Below are 13690 nucleotides of genomic sequence, written 5' to 3'. Positions count from 1 at the left end.
ATTCTTGTGTTCCCGGCCGTCAGCCGTTATTGCTGGAATAGAGAATGAAGCGGCACTCACTCACTCACTCACTCACTCACTCACTCACTCACTCACTCACTCACTCACGGTATACATTTTGTGTTACAGGAGCTGCAGTCAAAAGCATGAACCTGATAAAACGGTCTCTTCTACCCAATGAAATATCAGCAATGGCGGCAACATGTGACGTCACTGATGACGTCGATATCGTCGTGTCCTTAGGAAATATGAGTTCTGCAACACCAGAGAAGGTCAAGGTCATAGTTCCCAGTTCATGCACAAGTAGGTTAAAACAAATGATTAAAGGTTATGTGACTTTAAGATTATTGAGCTAATATAGCGACGTTTGTAAGACTGTTTGTACTAGTCCTGACTAAAGCGCTAGCACCCTGAGATACCATGCAGCCGTTTAACATGAATACAAAACTCAGACACAGTACATTGACTCAGAGCCAACCAGCCCTTGTTTTATTGCCTTAATGCCGAGCGTCAGGCAGGGTAACAACAAGTACCATCTTGTAACGTCATTTGGTATGACGCGGCCAGGGATCGAAACCCCGACCTTCCGCTTTGTCCACTAGAGAACGGAGGCGGATACACAGCTAGTGTATGTAAGACCTGTATATCATGTATCGATGGTCATGCAATCTCATTAAAATCAGATCTTAGTTCTCGTTGCCGCTAAACAAAGATCTGAGGACATCCCATTAAGGGCCACGTCAGACCGAAATTTTGCGAACTCTGACCGACCAATGGAATTACTGACAAGAATCGACCTCAGCCAATCAGAAGGCAGCTTTCTCGTGCTTTACGGCACTAATTTCAAATTGGCGACTACGCTTCAAAACATATTTTGACAAATTCCGGCTTAAAAAATTGAAACCTGAACAAAAGAACATTCTCGAATGGCTAATATATGGTCTAGATTGTATAGATTCAGTCGTTAAGCCCGTAGCTATCTTTCGGAATACCCCGTTTAAAAGTTTTCGAGGTTGCATGATTAGAAATTACATTCCGACTGTCACTTTCATGATTTGGTAAGCGACGCTCTGATTGGTCGGATGAAAGGTGGTTCTGACGTGACCCTCAATGGGATGTCCTTAGATCTTTGTTTAGCGGTAGCGAGAACTAAGATCTGATTTTAATGAGATTGGATGGTCATGGTAAAGGCATTGAAATATGACAAACCTAATATCAACACAAACACTACCGCATAAATACAAAGCAGTTAAGATTTGATCTTCAGCAACCCATGCTTGTCGTAAGAAGCGACTAACGGGATCGGGTGGTCAGGCTTGCTGACTTGGTTGATGCATGTCATCGTTTCCCAATTGCGTAGATCGATCCTCATGATGTCAATCACGGGATTCTTTGGCCCAGACTCGATTATTTACAGACGGTGTTCATATACCTTGAACAAACAAACTACAAACAAACACACAAACATTAAAACAACTGTCGTCTGAAGTTAAATCGGAGGCTTGGTCACTATTGTGAGAAACCTGTTTCAGTAATAGCATAATGTACATGTATCTGTTACGCAAAAGTAATGCCAATATTTTCCGGTTTATATCAATTATTTCAAAACTCGTAGGTTCTGTAGCAAACTCACTTCTTCAAACACACTCCCATCGACAAACCATATGTTGCCTAAAACGGAACAGTAGAAGGTGTATTGGACGAGGCGTTTTGCTGCCCGGATGTTTATAATTATGCATTTCACCGATTACAGTTTTAAACCCATGTGATCCGTCGCCATGCAACGACCACTTGTGTGTGAAAAACGGCTCCATCCATTCCTGCGTGTGTCAGAACGGCTTCACCGGCGACGACTGCTCCGTGCCCCCCGACTTCTGTGTTGACAACCTATGTGAAAACGGAGCGACGTGTGTAACTGGGGACAACAACTACACCTGCATCTGTGCCCAGGGGTATCGGGGGAGGCTGTGTGACGCACACATTGGTAGGTGACGATGTGTGGGGTGTGTGTGTAAAGGGGTATCGGGGGAGGCTGTGTGACGCACACATTGGTAGGTGACGATGTGTGGGGGGGGGGTGTAAAGGGGTATCGGGGGAGGCTGTGTGACGCACACATTGGTAGGTGACAGTGTGTGGGGTGTGTGTGTAAAGGGGTATCGGGGAGGCTGTGTGAGGCACACATTGGTAGGTGACGGTGTGTTTGATGTGGGTGTAAAGGGGTATCGGGGGAGGCTGTGTGAGGCACACATTGGTAGGTGACGGTGTGTGGGATGTGTGTGTAAAGGGGTATCGGGGAGGCTGTGTGAGGCACACATTGGTAGGTGACGATGTGTGGGGTGTGGGTGTAAAGGGGTATCGGGGAGGCTGTGTGACGCACACATTGGTAGGTGACGATGTGTGGGGTGTGTGTGTAAAGGGGTATCGGGGGAGGCTGTATGAGGCACACATTGGTAGGTGACGGTGTGTGGGGTGTGTGTGTAAAGGGGTATCGGGGGAGGCTGTGTGAGGCACACATTGGTAGGTGACGGTGTGTTTGATGTGGGTGTAAAGGGGTATCGGGGGAGGCTGTGTGAGGCACACATTGGTAGGTGACGGTGTGTGGGATGTGTGTGTAAAGGGGTATCGGGGGAGGCTGTATGAGGCACACATTGGTAGGTGACGATGTGTGGGATGTGGGTGTAAAGGGGTATCGGGGAGGCTGTGTGACGCACACATTGGTAGGTGACGGTGTGTGGGATGTGGGTGTAAAGGGGTATCGGGGGAGGCTGTGTGAGGCACACATTGGTAGGTGACGGTGTGTGGGGTGTGGGTGTAAAGGGGTATCGGGGGAGGCTGTGTGAGGCACACATTGGTAGGTGACGGTGTGTGGGGTGTGGGTGTAAAGGGGTATCGGGGGAGGCTGTGTGAGGCACACATTGGTAGGTGACGATGTGTGGGGTGTGGGTGTAAAGGGGTATCGGGGGAGGCTGTGTGAGGCACACATTGGTAGGTGACGGTGTGTGGGGGGTGTGTGTAAAGGGATATCGGGGTAGGCTGTGTGAGACAAACATTGCTTGGCTACAGTGTGTGCGTAAGTGCGTGCGTTCGTGTATGCGCGTGTGTGTATGTAAAGTGGTATCGGGGGAGGATCTGTGAATCACACATACAGTAAACTACGTTTATAACGAACACGCTTATAACGAACTGACGGATATAACGAACCTACTTTTTTGTCCCGACTATTTGCTGTCGTTAAGCTGCATTATGCTTAAAACGAACTACGGTTATAACGAACTAAAATTAGTGGTCCCTTTGAGTTCGTTATAACCGTAGTTTACTGTATTGTAGATGACAGTGTGGGTTTGTAAAGGGACTCCGACGATCAGGGGATGTCGTCTTCCTGGCCCTGAATGGTCCTATGTTGGTCGACCGAAGAAGGGTCGCTGTTGCAGCTCTGTGACGTAGCTGCTTGAGTGACATCGTGCCTTTGCTAACAGTCACAGGTCCCGGCTAGAACATCTACTACGTTGTAGTTGGAAGATTGCTGACTGCGGCGTTATACAACAGTTAGTGCTGCTTGCCGTGACTACACATAGGCCAGCTGACGTGCAACACACATTCTCTTTTGCCTTCAGTACGCGACATGTTGCAGCATTGGAATATATAAACTTATATGTATCTGTGACAATGTTCTGTGACTTTACATTTCGTTCTTCTCTGATTCTGTTATCTCCGTAGTGAACGGTGGGTATTCCCAGTGGACTGACTGGGGCACGTGTTCAGTGACGTGTGGAGGAGGGGAGACAACTCGGTCCAGAACTTGTGACAGCCCTCCACCTGGTGTCGATGGAGACAGCTGTGTTGGGGGAGACACCGAGTCTGCCGCTTGCAACACAGGGGAGTGTCAAGGTATCCACACTTGTGTCTTCGTCACCGTATATTATCTATATCATGTCCATCTACAAAATGTGTAATGAATCGTATCATGAGCCAGGGATACTAGTATTCCAAAGTAGTTAATCCATTTAGCTTGCCATGATCGAGATTACACACTACCAGATCCTCCTTCTGGTCGGTTTTAAGACAAGCTTGGGTTCCTCGGGGTCTCGGAATCATTCAGGAGATGGGATTTGGCACCAGAACACTGATAATACCCACAAACCTGTAATGCTTTGACTCAGTCGTGCTGAGATACATTTTAGTTGTGTTATGCGTTTTAGAGTTTAATCAGTGTACCTTCTTGACTTTATCTTTCAAGTTAAGGTGTAATGACTTGATTATACCGAACATTGGAACCTTATCTCCGTGTGAGCTAAATTAAGACGGTTTTCCATGTGTTTGTCAAACTGAAAATGTGACATGAATATTTTGGTGTCTCTGATTGATAACACTCACGACACTACTGTGAGAGTACACTGTTGTGTACTTTCGCCTCGGATATAACCCTTGGTCCCAAGTTTCTTCTCGACGACCTGCGTTTCTCTTCTCCCACGTCAAGTTGACACGCCTTCATAGTTGTAATGTACTGTAAAAAGCGACCGTAAAACAATTTCACTCACTCACTCACTCACTCACACACTCACAATATATCTTAAAATGCCTCACCCACGAACAGAAATAAATGTGAAACACTTTCAATCTGGTTTCACCTGAAATTAAAACTGAGACTTTAACCTTTCTGACTATCTTCAGTAAAGTGTCTCCTCTTGATCAACCCGCTCACTTAATTATCAACCCGCTCACTTAATTATCAACTTCAACCATATCAATCTGACATATAATCAACTGTACTGTGAGGCAAAAGAAAGTATAAACGTGAAAATCGAATTTGACAAAACATTCCAAAAGTTATCAAAACGTCACTTGGCTGAAAACAGCCGCGAAGCACAGGTCATTTAGGTCCAGAACAGTAACCATGGCAATCGTTTCAAATACATCACCATCGAATAACCATTTCTTGTTTGTTTCACGTTTAGCATCCATCAAACATGGGTGTTTACTTTCTTTTGCCGGGCGGTTTCGATGCTCTTTAGTTAGATGCAAGTGTTGAATGAGATATGATCCAAATAGTGAATGATAAAATAGTTACATGCATACAGTTATTCCACATAGCTGTGTGTTCTGTATGAAATATTTCAAGGCACCTTCTTCCGTTTTCACGATCCATAGTGTTTAATATTTACTATGTACTTACCCTTCAGTTTGTGTTTCAGTCTGTAGTGTGAGTCAGCTACAACTCGGCAAGTACAACAGCCCGACTGGTCCAGATTGTAACGGTACTGAGGCAGAGCTGAACTGTAGCCTTGTCTGCCTCCCCGGGTACTTCACATCTACTGCCCAGGTCACTCTCTTCACCTGCAGGGAGGGGGTCTGGACACCGAGTGCCACCCTCACGTCTTGCACAGGTGAGGGGCAGCTATGGTCAGAAACAACATGGGGAAACCAAATTTACTTTTCAGATTTTTTATTGTTGATGAACGCCAAACTCCATAATTTTCGTTTGCTTTAACGCCGCACCCAGCAATATTCCAGTTACTGGTGTGTGAAGGCGGTCTATAAATAATTAAATGTGGATCAGACAATCCAGTGATTGATATCATGAGCATCGATCCGTGCAATTTGGAAACGATGACATGCATCAACCAAGTCATAGAGCCTGACCCCTAAATCCCGTCTGTCACCTCTTACGACAAGCACAGGTGCCTGAAGACTAATTCTGACATGTATCGTCATAAGGGACCTGTTGTAAGCGTCACGTAATGAGCATAGAGTGGTTACAATGTGTGATCTATCTGAATGTATGCTCTGATGATAGGGCTGTTGTTTTATACTTTTAACTACTGTTGTGCTTGGCCTAACTCGATTATATCGTGACATTTTGACTGAGGCGTAAATTAACATTCACTCTTCACTGTATGTTATGGGCTGAATATGTACGGTGAACCTCTCTGTGGTTGTGTCATTGCCACGTCTTTCCGATCAACATTACTCAAATAATGTAGCGTCCCGTGCAGATCCGGGGTAGAATAGGTCTTCCGCAACCCATGCTTGCCGTAAAAAGCGACTATGCCTGTCGTGAGAGGCGACTAACGGGATCGGGCGGCCAGGCTCGCTGACTTGGTTGATGCATGTCATCATTTCCCAATTGGTTGGATCGATGATCTCAATGTCAATCACTGGATTGTCGGGTCCAGACTCGATTATTTACAGACCGCCGTCATATAGATGGAATATTGCTGTGTGCAGCGTTAAACAACAAACAAAAAACAAATAATGTAGCGATTCCAAGGAGGTACAACTTTCCACGTAATTTTATGTTATATGGTATGACATTGATGAAATGGAATATATCAACCATAATCAGATGAACAAAAATGGTTGAAATTGATACAATACCTGTGGCCATCTCTACAGACGTAACGTCTCCTTCGACCTTGACCCTGGTTGCTGAGGTCAGATATACCAAGGAAGATTGCCTTTCGGTATCAGAAGCCAGTGACCTGAAACAGCAGCTGGAACAGAACATGAACTCACTGTCCTGTGGTGCTGACCCTGACTGCAAGTCCGCGGTCCATGTCCCAGATTGCTCTTCTGTAAACCCCGAACCATCTGCCAAAGTAGATTTAACCTATGACCTGCCCGACGGTAATCTTGACCTTGCTGGCTACATGACGACTAATACAGGTAAGCTAATTTATGGAGCTTATTGAAGTAAAGATGTTTATGTGTATCATATGTTCAATATTTCAAGAAGCAATAGTTGATGTTCATTGATGAATCAAGTGGGACTAGGTATTACTCTTGTTTTTTCAGTTTCTGTACAACTTCAACGTGTCTTAAATGCTATAGAAATACTGGAAACGACTGGTAGTGAACTTCAGAGCAGAAGTGACATCTTTCAAGTGACATCCACCAACAACGTCGCCTACAATATAGGATCGGAGGTCAATGTCAAGGCCATCACCGAATGTCCTGCAGGGTCTATCGCTGAAAGTGGCTTTTGTGGTAAGGACTTATTGTAATATTTCCTGTCTCGTTATCATGTTCTTTTTTATTTCATTTAGTTTTATGTTCGTTTCAGTTTTATTTGTTGGCTGCGACGTTTACACGGCCGACATGGGGTGCACTTATAGTCTTACACATATTGTCTGTAGTCTCTCACCCAATACAGCCTCAGCTTCGTCCGTAAACCCAAGAAGCTGTATGTGCATAAATCTGTATAGATTTGGAAGTAAAAAAGGATCTTACGATCAAAGCGATGTAGCATTGCACATGTTATTTTTTTAAACCAATGCAATTGCATCACAACGTTTTTTTATTTCTAATTATATAAAGTGGGTAGAAATATTTGAAATAATCTATATTGTCTGGGGCATGAAACATATCGGGTGCCTATTTCTCGGACATGTCTGTCTCCGAACCTATTGCTTGGAAGCAACATTTTAATTCTCTCTCTTATTTATTTAATTCATTGTCATCTGCAAAGTATGTTACCATGGAGTATGAACGTAAGGGTGAGTTAACGGTTCAGGGTCGGTTTAAAAACTACTTTATTCACTAGTACGTCAAAACTCAAATAGATACAGATTGACGGTCGTTTCGGGGCGAATCAACGATTCAGATCAACGATTCAGATCAACGATCATCCGATCCAGGGACAGCGTTAGTTCAGTGGGAACATTTCACCGACAACACAGTTGTCATATTACCCAACCAACAGTGATGCTGATGAGATGATGATGTTCCTTGGTTTCTCCCCAGGGTTCTGTTCCGCGGGCATGTTCTACGAACAGAGCAGCAGAACCTGCAGGTACTGTGACAAAGGGACATACCAGGACCTCACCGGCCAGATCAGCTGTCAGCCCTGCCCAGCGGGGAAGACCACGCCCTATCTAGGCTCGACACTGATTGAGGATTGTAGTGGTGAGTGAGAGAGAGAGAGAGCGTGTGTGTGTGTGTGTGTGAGAGAGAGAGAGAGAGAGATATATATATATTGAGCCACAGACACAAAGACCAAACAGAAAAGTGAAGAAGGTAAATCTCTAATCTCTGCCTGAATATTCATACGCCTTGGTTTCCTTTGTTATAACACTTAGTGGATTAAGTAAGGATAAGAATTTATGGATGAACTACATTATTAAAATTAAGAGCGACGTTTCGGTGTAGGTTCTAACACCGTCATCAAACAAGTGATCGACAGAGTATGGTTGACAAGTATATATAAATGTAGGAGGCAACGTTTATACAGTAGAGTAGATATCAGATGTAGTTATACTGGAGTGAGAGAGTGAGTATGGTTTTACGCCGCTTTTAGCAATATTCCAGCAATATCACGGCGGGGGACACCAGAAATGAGCTTCACACATTGTACCCATGTCGGGAATCGAACCCGGGTCTCCGGCGTGACGAGCGAACGCTTTAACCACCAGGCTACCCAACCGCCCCTATACTGGAGTGGAGAAGCCTGTTATGTAATGGCAATCATCGGTGAAGTCAGTGAAACGTCGCTCTTAACTGTAATAAACAAGTTGTTCATCCATAAATTCGTATCCTTACTCAGTACTTCAACTTGTAAATGCCTATCAAAGATGACTTAGTGTATTGAAATTGCACATTTGATTTTCACCCGTGAGTGTAGGTATAATGTACACTTGCACTTTCGTCCTGTTACTTTTCTATTCAAGCGTAGTAGGGCGACGGTGAAGTTTTTTTTTGTCTAAGTATCTCCTACGTAGGACTTATTATCTTCTTCGTAGGACTTAGTATCTCCTCCGTAGGACTTACTATCTCCTACGTAGGACTTACTATCTCCTACGTAGGGCTTACTATCTCCTACGTAGTACTTACTATCTCCTACGTAGGACTTAGTAGCTCCTACGTAGGACTTAGTATGGCCTAGAGTAACTATCTCCTACGTAGGAGATAGGAAGTCCTACGTAGGAGATACTAAGGAGATACTTAGACCCAAAAAAAATCACCGTGGCCCTACTACGCTTCCGTACTTTTCAGAACGAAAATGATTTCACTTAATTTCTGACGTTAATCAAGATATGTTGTCAGTGTTCCAGACTGGGATACTAACTCCGACTCTCCTGCTCGTCAATCAACTGACATTATCTTTCTGCACTCCGCACTTCGCATTTTCAAACCTTGTTTGTCCTCAGGAAAGTTATTTTTGTGAGAGATCTTGATTTTGGTGAGTGCGGCGAAAAAACCAAACAAGATGGTAGTTTGTTTAGAAAAAAATGCAAATTTGAGGTTTCGATTTGTATTTTGGACCTCACTGGCCCATTGGATTTGATAACTTCAATAAATACGTGTAACGATGCTGTGTTACAGGCAAGCTAAATATATTGATGGTTTCTTGCAGAAATTGAACCGACTCCGGTGTTTACTGAAGCGACAAAGACGGGGCCTGCCGGAAAAGTGGACACCAACCTTGGAGGTCAGATGCTAACTTTTGTTGTAACCTTAGACTATCAACTTTCTCGATCGCTGTTACTTTGACAATTGTGTTTCGATATGCAATCCAATATGTCATGTACTCCAATCACTGTGTATCGAACTGCTCTATACGATATTAATGTATATCATTTAACCTGCGGGGTGGAGGGGTAGCCCAGTGGCTAAGGCGTTCGCTCGGCATGCCGAAGACTCGGGTTTGATTCCCCACAATGTACAATGTGTGAAGCCCATTTCTGGGGCCTCCCTCCGTGATATTGCTAGAATATTGCTAAAAGGGGCATACTCACTCACTTTGATCTGCGATCGCTAAATGTGCGTTATGTCTGTTCATATTTATGGTAAGCTTTTGCTGCTAACCCCCATCAGATTCTAAACATTTCTAAACGCACTGGTGTATGGAATATGGCGGTGAAAAAAAATAAATACATAAATTCAAATTCAGTTTAGAAAAATATAAATGTGGGTACTTTGTTTTATATACCACCATTACGAATTCAGAGAACTGAATAACCACAACACCGGAAAATATTCATATGACAAAACTACCAAATGAATTAGTCTTTTGTTACCATGACTCCGGCATAATTTGACGTTTCCTGCTGCCACAGGCACCGCCTCGTCAAAGAAGGAGGATCTCTCGGGCACGTCTATAATGATGATAGCAGGTTCTGTTGCTGCTTTCGGGGGACTTGCGATCATCCTCTTCTTTTCCGTTGTCATCTACAAGAAACTCTCAGGGTAGGTGGACCGTCTCTGTGGTGTTGTGGATAGAGCGTCTGCCCAGAGAATGGAGGTCGGTGGTTCGATCTCGATCGCGTCCAGCCAGTCGTTAAAAGGTGGTATTTGTTGTTACTCTGCCCGGCGATTGACATTAAGGCATTAAAACAAGAACTAGTCTGCTTGGGGTCAGTATACTGTGTCCGAGTGGGTTATCAAGGTTAAACTGGTCAGTGTATCTGAGTGGACTAACTAGTACAAGGACATGTGTTGGCGTCCGGAAAGGGACGTGTTCGGGATAAACTAGGTCTCAATTAACGGTATACTTAACTTGTGGATTATCCATCCTCATGACGCATACGTTGGTAGTTTAGCTGGGATTTGTGAAACCTGATTATTCCGGAAATCGTTCATCCGGAAACCCCACCTCATGGATAATTATTGCCTTCAACCATACATGTATTTCTGTGCCTCACCAGACAAATCTATGATAAGATCTTTATGTAAATTTCGAATTTCTTTACATAATTTAAATGTAGATATGTGTCGTAAATCTAAATTATATTGATATTGTTAATAGTGTATGTTCCAATCGGGGCAGAGGTGAAATTGTTGATGAATTCCACGTCTTATTGAAGTGTAACAAGTATTCCAAATTAGCTCTACATATTTTTTCTTTCTTAAAGAATGATTATAAATCTTAAATGTTAATGATAAATGTTATTAACTCACAAAATAAACATGTTATCCTTTCAGTGTGTACTAATATAAAACATGTTTTAATATCAATTTCAAGAAGATATAATTTTTGTATATTCACGTGACAACATATTATGAGTCAGTATCATTTGTACTTTAGGCTATATGGCCATAATACTGAACAAACCTGTCTGTCTGTCTGACCACTGTGAAGGTTTCCACGTGTATAAAGGGACATTACTCAGAGTCTGTATCCTGATTCTTTTATCCAGACACTCACAAATCCCACCGATTTCACAGGAAAACGCAACCGCCCGGATAAACTGTGTTCCATTATGAAGTGGGATTTTCAGCCTATGAGTGTATCTCTCATGATTGTCATAAACACTGATTAAAAAAAATATGCAATAACTATTTTTCAGAAAACCCACCAAGGTAACCAACATCAACAAACGCCACGTTAATGGGATAAAGGTCAACCAAATGGGTCAACACTGGAAGCAAAGACCTACCCACCGCCCTCCCTACCCCCACCCTCCCGTGGATTTCGGTGACCCATATCGTCCAACCAGTTCATCTGGTATATACACAGATGTAGAAGACGAGGTTTATGATCAGGGAGGGATATACTACACCCCTATCGGAGCAGCAAGCTTTGCCCCGTGGTCCTCTCACATGACCCCCGTGTCGGAGCAGACTCGCCCCAAGGCCCAACTTCCACGGTCATATTTCTAGCAGTTTTTGTCTCCTGTTATCAACCTGTATTGAACCTTCATTCGCTATATATGCAACTTTTGATATCTTACAGTTTATAACTGACAATGCCTCCAAGAAAGTGTTCAAAAGTTACAAATATTTGGGATTACATTTTCTTACACTGTACATATACTAGTACGTTTTGGGGTGGAGTCCAATCCAGGATTCGAACTCACACTCACCGATTTGTGTTATCGCTTAGGAGCTTTACTCTGAGTGCGTGGGTTCCAACCCAGGATGGGTCTCTCCCAACAAAAGTGCTTAAAGTTGCACTTTACTAAGTGTAATCCCAAATATAACATTTGTTACTTTGAGGAAACAGCACAAAACCAATTTGGCATATTGATTTCCGCACGACTTGAATATTGTCGCCGTTTCATTCGGTGTTGACAGCCCCCAGGGCAACCGTCCGTAGACCATTCAGACTTTGTGAAACAATTATAATGCAGCTCACCTCATTGATCAGTACTGGAAACTTCCCTTTCTAAACAAAAGATTAAGGATCAGATATTGGGAGTGAGTGAGGTTGGTTCAATGCCGCTTTGAATAGAATTTAAGTCATATCGCGATGTGTCACTTTGGTATGTGGGGAAAACCCGAAGTTGTGTTTGTCTCCGACGTATGCCACTTTGGTGAACCCACGAGCACGGATATGGTGCTGACGAACGTAGAAACAGAATCAGGTCGAACTGGGCTTCGTAGACAAGATCATGGGTTTTGGCCTTACGCAATGCACAGGGCATTGCGGCGCTCTTAATGACTGCCCATGTGGCCCCGATCATGTACATATTAAGCAAATGTCATACATACATGTATGATCATAACCACAATTAGATGCCTATTCATGGTTTTATCCAGTTTAAAATTGCGTTGAATTTCATGATCTAACCCCATTTAGATGCCTAATCATAATTATGTACTGTTTAGAATTAAGTTGAATGTCATGATGTAACCACATTTAGATGCCTAATCATAATTATATACTGTTTAGAATTATGTTGAGTTTCATGATCTAACCACATTTAGATGCCTAATCATAATTATGTACTGTTTAGAATTAAGTTGAATGTCATCATGTAACCACATTTAGATGCCTAATCATAATTATATACTATTTAGAATTATGTTGAATTTCATGATGTAACCACATTTAGATGCCTAATCATAATTATGTACTGTTTAGAATTAAGTTGAATGTCATGATATAACCACATTTAGATGCCTAATCATAATTATATACTGTTTAGAATTATGTTGAATTTCATGACTTAAACATGTTTAGATTATGAAACTGTTCATGCTTTCAACGTATTTGGAAACAAAACATGTTCAGAATATCTACATTGATGATGAGAACGTATGGTGGACCAGAGCAATGGGGTTTAACTATAGCAACGTGGGTTTTTTCTGAAAGGTAGTGTTCCAGCATTGCGAGGGGTAGTTTTAGAAATTGACGCCAGCCTTCTCAATGCATCTTTAGTGATACTTGTACATCTCTGTCATCTGTAATGTCCTATAAGTGTTACCGGTTTATGTATTCCATCATGTTATTACCGATTTTATATAACTGTAAAGTGTGTATGACGGCAATGATTGTAATATCAATTAAGACGTCATTGTCCAGCAAACTCAGCTTCGAATAGCTCGCGAAATGTTAGCCAAGGTCGTCACGCAACTTATCGTGACGTAATTCATGTAACATTGACCTCTGTTGTGTTCTTGGTGTGAATGAACTTTTGTTTGTTTTTAATTGAGTTCATTTAGGGATGTTCAGGACGAATTCTATCCATTATAATATAATAACGACAGCGTTTCTTGTTTGTTTGTTGTTGTTGTTTTTTGTTGTTGTTGTTGTTGTTGTTGTTTTTTTTGGGGGGGGGATTATTATTTGCAGAAGCAGTCAGTCTGTTCAAATGACGTCCGTCGTCGGGCAATTCATTGCAGAATTCCAGTTAGTCCCTATGATCCCCAGTGACGTGGTCTAGCTTTTGTTGTTGGTGGGTTATAGCCCGTGTTTCAAATAGTTGTAAATATTCTTTTTTATGTTAAAATATGAGGTCTTTGATAGGCATTT

General features: G+C 42.7%; 1 pseudogene; it reads left to right on the top strand.

Moving 5' to 3' along the window:
* Positions 1-11613, top strand: part of LOC139459027 (sushi, von Willebrand factor type A, EGF and pentraxin domain-containing protein 1-like) — a 30497-nt pseudogene extending 18884 nt beyond the window's left edge.
* The last annotated feature ends 2077 nt before the right edge of the window (positions 11614-13690 follow it).

Source organism: Haliotis cracherodii, unplaced genomic scaffold (genome assembly GCF_022045235.1).
Source record: "Haliotis cracherodii isolate W230 unplaced genomic scaffold, xgHalCrac1.p SCAF_13, whole genome shotgun sequence".
Classification (NCBI taxonomy): Eukaryota; Metazoa; Mollusca; class Gastropoda; order Lepetellida; family Haliotidae; genus Haliotis; species Haliotis cracherodii.
This window is presented reverse-complemented; position numbering and strand designations above follow the sequence as displayed.